A 9,210-nucleotide genomic window follows, 5' to 3' on the forward strand; every position below is an offset into this window, starting at 1 on the left:
TACTGTGACATGCACTGCTCACACCTTTCAGCCTAATATGAGAAAGAGGAAGAAACCCCAGTTCCTTTGCCTTGTGTAAGACCATCTTTGCTCCTTTGTTACTCAAGTGTTAAGACTTCAAAGAAGGACAAACTAAGCCTAACATTAGCAGAAGGGAGAAAATAATGAAAAGGCAAAGCAGAAATAAATGAAATAGAAACCAGAAAAACAATAGAAAAGGTCAATAAAACTAAGGGTTGATTTTCCAGAAAAAAAATTGACAGACTTTTAGCTAGTCTAACTAAGAATAAAAGAGAGTAGACTCAAAACAAAATCAGAAATTAAAGAGGAACCATGACAACTGATACCACAGAAATACAAAGGACCATTAGAGACTACTATGAACAATACTATGCCAACAGACTGGATAACCTAGAAGAAATGGATAAATTCCTAGAAACATACAACCTACCCAGACTGAATCATGAGAAATAGAAACTCTGAACAGACCAATAATGAGCAAGGAGATTGAATCAGTAATCAAAAATCTCCCAACAAAGAAAAGCCCAGGACGAGGTGGTTTCCCCTGGTGAATTCTACCAACATTTAAAAAGGAATTAATGCTAATCCTTCTCAAATTTCTCCAAAAAATTGAGGAGGAGGGAACACTTCCAAAATCATTTTATAAGCCCAGCATTACACTGATACCAAAGCCAGACAAGGATACTACAAGAAAAGAAAACTACAGGCCAATATCTCTGATGAATGTAGATGCAAAAGTTTTCAACAGAAGATTAGCAAACTGCTTCAACAGCACTCCAAAAGGATCACACACCATGATCAAGCGGGATTGCTCCTTGGAGTACAAGGATGATTTAACATATGAAAATCAATAAATGTGATGCATCACTTTAATAGAAAGATAAAAATCATATGATTGTCTCAACAGATGCAGAAAAAGTATTTGACAAAATACATCCTTTAAGGGGCCGACCTGGTGACATAGTGCTTAAGTTCACATGGTCCTCTTTGGCAGCCCAGGGATCACAGTTTCGGATGCCAGGCACAGACCTAGCACTGCTTGTCAAGTCACACTGTGGTGGTATCCCACATAAAATAGAGGAAGATTGGCACAGATGTTAGCTCAGCAACAATATTCCTCAAGCAAAAGGAGGAAGATTGGCAACAGATATTAGCTCAGGGCCAATCTTCCTCACAAAAAATAAAAATAAAAAATCCTTTCATGATAGAAACTCTCAACAAATTGGATATAGAAGGAACATACCTCAACATAATAGAGGCCACATGTGACAAGCCCACAACTAATATCATACTCAGTGGTGAAAGGTTGAAAGCTTTTCCTCTTAGATCAGGAACAAGACAAGGGTGCCCATTCTCACCACTCCTATTTGCATAGTACTGGAAGTCCTAGCCAGAGCAATAAGGCAAGAAAGAGAAATAAAAGGCATCCAAATAGGAAAGGAAGAGGTAAAGTTGTCTTTGCAAATGATATGATCTTATATATACAAAATTCTAAAGACTCCACCAAAAAACTTTTAGAACTGATCAACAAATTCAGTTAAGTTGCAGGATACAAAATCGACATACAAAAATCAGTTGTGTTTCTACACACTAACAACAAAATATCTGAAAAAGGAATAAAGAGAATGGTCCCATTCACAATAGCATCAAAAACAATAAGATACTTGGGAATAAATTTAACTAAGGAGGTGACAGATGTGTGCGCTGAAAACTATAAGACTTCGATGAAAGAAATTGAAGAAGACACAAACAATGGAAAGATAACCTGTATTCATGGATCAGAAGAATTAATACTGTTAAAATGTTCATACTACCCAAAGCCATTTATAGATTCAATGCAACCCCTAACAAGATTCCAATGGCATTTTTTACAAAAACAGAAAAAACAATCCTAAAATTTGTATGCAACCACAAACGACCATGAATAGCCAAATCAATCCTGAGAAAGAAGAACAAAACCAGAGGCATCACACTTCCTGATTTTAAACTACATTACAACGCTACAGTAATGAAATAGCATGGCACTGGCATTAAAATAGACACATAGACCAATGGAACACAATCAAGAGCCCAGAAATAAACTCTCGCATATATGGTTAACTAATACTTGACAGAGGAGCCAAGAATATTTAATGGGGACAGGCTAGTCTCTTCATAAATGGTGCTGAGAAAACTGGATAACCACATACAGAGCAATGAAAGTAGACCCCTATCTTACATCACTCACAAAAACTAACTCAAAATGAAATAAAGATTTAAACACATGACCTGAAACTGTAAAACTCCTAGAAGAAAACACAGGGCAAAAAGATCCTTGACGTCGGTCTTAACAACAATTTTTTGGATATGACACCAAAAGCACAAGTATCAAAAACAAAAACGTATAAGTGAGATTACATCAAATTAAAAAGCTTCTGCACAGCAAAGGAAACAATCAATAAAATGAAAAGGCAACCTACCAAATGGGAGAAAATATGTGCAAATCATATATTTGATAAGGGGTTAATATCTAAAATATATAAGGAACTCAGACAACTCAATAGCAAAAAACAAACAATCTAATTCAGAAATGGACAGAGGAAACGTATAGACATTTTTCCCAAAAAAGAACACAAGTAGCCAACAGGTATGTGAAAATCTGCTCAGCATCACTAATTGTCAAGGAAATGCAAATCAAAATCACTATGAGATATCACCTCATACCTGTTAGAATGGCTATTATCAAAAAGACAAGCGATAGCAAGTGGTGGCAAGAATGTGGAGAAAAGGAGACCCTTGTCCTCTGTTGGTGGAAATATAAATTGGTACAGCCACTATGGAAAACAGTATGGAGGTTCCTCAAAGAATGAAAAATAGAACTACCATTTGATCAAGCAATCCCGCTTCTGGGTATATAGCTAAAGGAATTGAAATTAGGATCTTGAAGAGATGTCGGCACTGTGTGTTCCCTGCAGCATTATTCACAATAGCAAAGGTACGGAAACAATCTAAGTGTCCATCTGTGGGTGAATGAATAAAGAAGATGTGGTATATATATGCAGTGGAATATTATTCTGCCATGAGAAAGAAGGAAATCCTGCCTTTTATGACAACATGGATGGACCTTGAGGGCATTATGCTAAGTGAAATAAGTCAGACAGAGAAAGACAAATACTATACAGTCTCACTTGTACGTGGAGTCTAAAAAAAACCAAATTCATAAAAGCAGAGAATAGAATTGCAGCTGCCAGGGTCTAGGGGGTGGGGGAAATGGGGAGATGTCGGTCAAAGCGTACAAACTTCCAGTTATGAGATAAATAAGTTCTAGGGATCCAATGTACAGCATGGTGACTATAGTTAACAATACTATATTATATACTTAAAAGTTGCTAAGAGAGTAGATCTCCAATGTTCTCATCATAAGAAAGAAATGGTAATTATGTGAGATGATGGAGGCATTAACTAACCCTACTGTGGTAATGAATTCACAATATATAAGCATATCAGGTCATCACATTATACACGTTAAACTTACACAATATCATATGTGAATTTCATCTCAATAAAGTTGGGGAAAAAGAGCTGCTAGAGATTTTATAAATAGAAAAACATTCATTGGCTCTGCCTTTGCAGGTAGATGTAGTAAATTCATATAACATGACCTCAAGGCTCAAAAGGCTCCTAAAGCTTTTGGTCTGTGCTGTGCTGGCACTTGAGTTTAAAACTTGGACAGATGTTTGACATCTCCCTAATCACAGAGAGAAAGGGGAAAAAATGCTATCCCAGGGCATGTGAACATATGGACCCGTACCAGATCCATAGTTGTTGGTAAGTTATAGAACCCTAAAATGTCAGTTATGAAAGAGCCCTTTGGATTACCTAGCCCAGAGCTCACAGATTGGTTTCATTGCACACATATACACCATTTGAGAAGGAATGGCTGCCTAGGGTGTTGAGGAGAAACGAGGTGGCCTCTGGGCTCAAAGGGGAAAAAATACTGTGATGGAATTCCATACATCTGCCACAGACTCTGCCACTCATCAAGGACTCAGGCAAATTCCCTTGTTACAATTAGGGAAACCAAGGCAACCAAGTGATTCCTCCAGTATACCCAGCTCATCAGAGTCCAACCTTGCTCTCCTACCCCTCAGTCTTGTCTACCCCTGTCCCACCATGTTGTCTAGGTGGACCAATCTCATTCTCTTCCTGGGTTTTGTTTTCTCATCAGTTCACACACCTGAACCGTGTGTGACATCTGCCAGAAATTCCCCCTTCCTGGTCCTTCTCTTCCAGGCCTTTCTTTCTCCTTCTATAACAGGTTGGAAATTCAGAGTCTACAGTGCTCTGCCTGCTCCAGGGGGCCTTCACAGGGAGTTCTGTTTCTGGAAGTTTCAGCCTGCTCTACTCAAGCCATTCTCGAGTTGGCAGGTTTTTGAGGTGACACACCTCGTCTCTTTAACTTCACCTAGATTAGTGCTTACCACACTTGACCTAACTGGTGTTTGAGTTGTAGCTGTTCCTGTATTTACAAGCAATAAGGTCCTTCAGAGAAGGGGCTGGGTCTTTGTATTCCACACAGTGCAAATGTAGGGCAGAAAATAAATATTTGTGAAATGAGAAAACGAGAGGCTATAATTAAGTTTCATGTTACTCTTCTGTGCTTCAGAGCTTCAGACCCAAAGTACAATTTTTCAAATCTGACAGAGAAATGCCTTTCACCTCCTCTCTGCTATAGAACACACCACCACCCACACTACTGAAGTTTCCACACCATTCTTCCTGGTAGTCTCCATGCTCGCCTCACAGCACTTTACTCTTTTTGCTTAGGCAGTGGTTTTCCAATTTATTTTAGCAGCAGAACCGTTGGGTCAAATGAAATATTTCACCAAACTCCAGAGATAAAACAGCATAAAGCAGTGAAGTGAGAGTACCCTGCTTACATGCCCCTTTTAGCAGCCCCTAACCCACCCCACTGCACCCCAGGCCGCCAGATCCCTAGAGCTCCGTGGACCTCACACTAGCCTCCCACTGGTGCCTTCCTCTCCGGTACCCTTGCCTCCAGCCCAATCCTCACTCAGTCACCAGCTTAAATATTAACACTGGTCTAATCTTAACACCCCCTTCAATCTGTCACTTCTTGGTGCCATCAAATCCAAACCCTTCCTGCTGGCTCCAAGACATGGATGAAACTAGCCACACGTCCAACCTATGCCCCACTTCTTGCCTCTGCTCCCATCACTCTGGCTTCAAGGGGAGCTCCTGTACACACCACGCTGCTTTCACTCATGGGACTTCCTGAGCCTGGGGTGTTTATCCACAGCCCCCTCCTTAGGCAGTCCTCCTCCTCTTCAAGTGGCCTATTATCCACCGCACCCTCAGCCTCTTCCTCTGGATTCTGTTGCCTGGCGCCATCTTTCACTCATCCTAAATCCAGAGAGTCACCCGAAGTCCTCCCTCACCTTGCACATCCAATCAATCACCAGGGCTTGGACTGATATATATCCTGAATATATCTTAAGACCATGCCCCTCTCCCTCCTCATTGCCACAGCCTTATTTTGGACTCTCTTACCTCTCTCAAGGATTCCTGGAAAAGCCTCCTGATGGGTCTCTCTGCCTTGCCAAGCCACCTTGTCCTGAGCTTCAGGGCCATCCATCCAAATTATAGTCCCCTCCCACGGCCCCCCTTGCTTAAAACCTTTCAACTGCTCCCATTGGCTTTGTGTTGAGGTCCAAGCTCGTAAACTGAGTATAAAAGGCTACTCATCCTCTGGCCTCTGCCTACCTTTCCGACCTCATCTCCTACCACTTCCCTAGCCTCAGCCAGCAGTTCAGACATCCCAAACCATCACCATTTTTTCCATGGGGGCATTTGTCTCTCACCTCAGAGCAGGCTAACATTCCACCCATACATACCAGTAGACAGAATCAGTTGTTAAATACAGAAAGACTTTTGCACAAGTTGGTAAATAGCCACTGGCCCAAGCCCCCAAGTGTCTCCTGCCACCCTTACCCTTACATGCCCTACCTCCAGCAGTCACAGGGCAAACATCTAGCCCAGCAAAGAGCCAAGTTGTTAAACACCTTGGCTCTCGCCCCTGCCAGGAGCCTCTGCACTCATGCTCTGCCTGCACTGCCTTTCTCCCCACCCCGTGATGTTTCCTGCTTCTCCCCCATGACATCCCTATTCCCTACCCACCCTCCCCCCACCCCTGGGAGAAGCAAGGGACTCTTCCAGCCTCACTCAGTCACTCCCTCCTCTGTGTTCCTATAGAACCTTCTTTGTGCTTCTATTATGCAGCTTGCCCTGTTATACTGTGACTTCTTACACATCTCTCTCCCACTCAACAAGAGCTCCTTGGGGGCTAGAGCCACATCTCATCCCCATCATAGATGCTCAATAAGTGTTTGGTGAACCAGACCTTTTGAGCAAATTAGAAAAATCCTATTTCCTTAAAGCTTTCCAACTCCTCCCATTCTCACAATCCTAGACTTTCTCACATCCAGTGCCTCCCCTGGGCTTACTATGTAGAGCTCAGCCCACAATAGGTGCTCAATAAACACTATTTCTAGGGGCTGGCCCCGTGGCCGAGTGGTTAAGTTCGCGCGCTCCGCTGCAGGCGGCCCAGTGTTTCGTTAGTTCGAATCCTGGGCGCGGACATGGCACTGCTCATCAAACCACGCTGAGGCAGCATCCCACATGCCACAACTAGAAGGACCCACAACGAAGAATACACAACTATGTACCGGAGGGCTTTGGGGAGAAAAAGGAAAAAATAAAATCTTTAAAAAAAAAAAAATAAACACTATTTCTAAGGCTAATATGTATGTACCTCTTCCCCCCAAATGAAGACATAACGGCCCTTCTTAGCTCAAGTCAAGAGATCCAGCTGAGGCCGAGGAAACCAAAAACTAGCTGCCAAAAAAAGCTAAGCACACTGGTCTGCCCGGCAGGCGAGCCAAGAACCACTCACTCCAGCTCTGCCTTATAAAGGAGGAGCACTTCACCCCCATCCCAGCCCCTAGAAGCATTTCCTCCTGCCCTCCGTGAAGATCCCAAATAAGGCAGCCCAAAGCCTGCTAGAGAAAGAGAAAGCAGGGGTTCAGACAAGGTTCTTGTTCCAGCTGCCTGGTGCTGTGTGTGCTGTGTGTGTTTTAAAGGAGAGAGAACACAGCATCAAAAGAATGTCTTCTCTTTCGAAGACAAGCACAAGCAAGATCACGCAGGCTCTCCTACCTGTGGCAGATTTCTCCTAAAAGGGCTGGGAACACAGGGAGACAGTGGGTGTTGGCTCATCCACCTCCAATCTGAGGCCAGGAGCAGCTAATCTCTTCTGTCATCAGTGCTTCCTGGGCAGGCTAGTGGGGGAGGGACAGAGGAAGGAAGGGAGAAAAGAAAGGAAGGAAAGGGAGGAAATAAGGAAAGAAGGGAGGGAAGGTGGAAGGAAAGAGGGAAAGAATGTAGGGAGGGAAGGTGGGTGGGAGAAGAGGAGAGGAGGGAAAGAGGAAGGAGGAAGGTGCGGAGGGAAGGACGGAGGGAGGGGGGGTAGGACACGTGTAATCAGCAGCTACTACAGGCCAGGCACTCTGCCAAGTGCTTTGCACGGGTCCTCTCCCTGAACCATGAAAAGGGCCTTCTGAGCTTGGTATTCCTCCCATTTTAAAGCAGAGGGAATGAGGCTCGCTCGGGAAGTCTTCTGATTTGCCCAAGTGTGGAGGGCTAGTAAGTGGCAGAGCCGAAATTGTAAGCCAATGTATCTGACTATGATTCTCATAGGCTCTCTGTGGCACTGCCCCCTCTCTCCCTGCCTCTGGGTTTTCGCAAATCTCCAGCAAGACAAACTTTGCTTGACATTTCCAGTCACTCTCCCCACTTTCTGCTTGATGGAGCAGGTCCACACCCGCTGTGGCTTCTCGTCTTCAGGGGAATTTACTCAACATGAGCATGCATACATGTGCTTTTCTCAAGGTCAGAGCTAAAGATTAACAGCGGATGGGGACAGCAAATGGGGCACTGGAACCGCCCCTTGCTCAGGCATCTGTTCGAAATGTCACCTGTGCTGGCCAGGCCTTCCTTGGCTCCCTATCTAGTATTGCCGTCCCCCATCCACTGCCCTCCCCCCTCCACCCCCACCCCGCCTCATCACAGTGCACTTTTAGTTTCTCCTTTCCCTTTACCATGGTCTGGAATTATTCTTACCCACGTGTTTCCTTGCTCGGTGTCTATCTGCCCCACCAGAATATGAAGTCCAGCTATGACGGAGCCAAGGTGGGCCATCCAGGAGTTCTGAGTCAGACAAGAACCCCGGGCTTGTGCCACTGACCAAGAGATTCTTCCCCAGACACCTCCACCTGGCATGTCTCCCCACCACTCAATTTACCCTCCCTGAAAGAAGTGCATGTAACGTATTACCTAATGTGAAGCCAGTCTCCAGCTGGGTGTAGAATCTCCACGCTAGCAGTGTCTATCTCTGTGAGATTCCTCCAGAAGCTAGAAGCATCAGCCTCGATCCTGAAGAGCCACTGCAAAATGGCTGCTCACCAGAGAGGCCTGTGCTCTGGTTGCCCATGCTTTCCATCAGGTAGAAGGCGGTGCTGCCCCCGTTTTCCAATGAACTTGTTGTTTTCTAGTCATAGGTATTTGGCCATAAGTTTAGAGCGGTTCCTGGGGTGTATGTCAGAAATGCAGATTCAAGGGCCCTGAACTTCTGACTCCAATATTTTGTGACCTTGAAATCTTTCCTTCTTTACTGAACTCCTGGAGGAAGAGAAGCCAGAGAGATTAATCTGTCCCCGCACTTGTTACTTATGGTCAAGCCATTGGCCCCAGTGGCTTACAGCTTGCTTATACAAATAACTGCTGGTCCAATACTATTTGAAAACTTTTGCACTGATGATTGTTTAGAAACCAGAAAGCTCAGTCACTCACCTCCACCAAGGGGACATTGTCACATAGCAACAGGTTCCCACCCACGTATAGTCCCTCAGGCAACTTGCTATTTTTGAGCACACTCAATATGTCCTTCTCAACTTGGAGCTCCAAAATCTGTGTGTGGATGGGGTTGAACAGTTACACCCAGGGGAGAAACCAGATAGGCTAATAGCTCTTGCCCCTGTCATTTATGTCCAGCAGCTGTTTAGGATGAATGCCTTGAAATACCACTCCAGAGACCTCAGCCAGGTTGTTCCCTTGCAAAGGCCAGAAACTCTG

At 44.3% G+C, this 9,210-nt stretch overlaps 1 long non-coding RNA gene across 1 annotated transcript in view; it reads right to left on the reverse strand.

Annotated features, from left to right (window-relative positions):
• LOC138916993 (uncharacterized) overlaps positions 1–7,363 on the reverse strand; it is a 46,072-nt gene extending 38,709 nt beyond the window's left edge. The window contains exon 1 of the long non-coding RNA XR_011424295.1: positions 7,237–7,363. This is a non-coding gene — a long non-coding RNA (uncharacterized lncRNA). The remainder of the gene's footprint in view (positions 1–7,236) is intronic.
• Positions 7,364–9,210: the final 1,847 nt, after the last annotated feature.

Source organism: Equus caballus, chromosome 13 (assembly GCF_041296265.1).
Source record: "Equus caballus isolate H_3958 breed thoroughbred chromosome 13, TB-T2T, whole genome shotgun sequence".
Taxonomy (NCBI): Eukaryota; Metazoa; Chordata; class Mammalia; order Perissodactyla; family Equidae; genus Equus; species Equus caballus.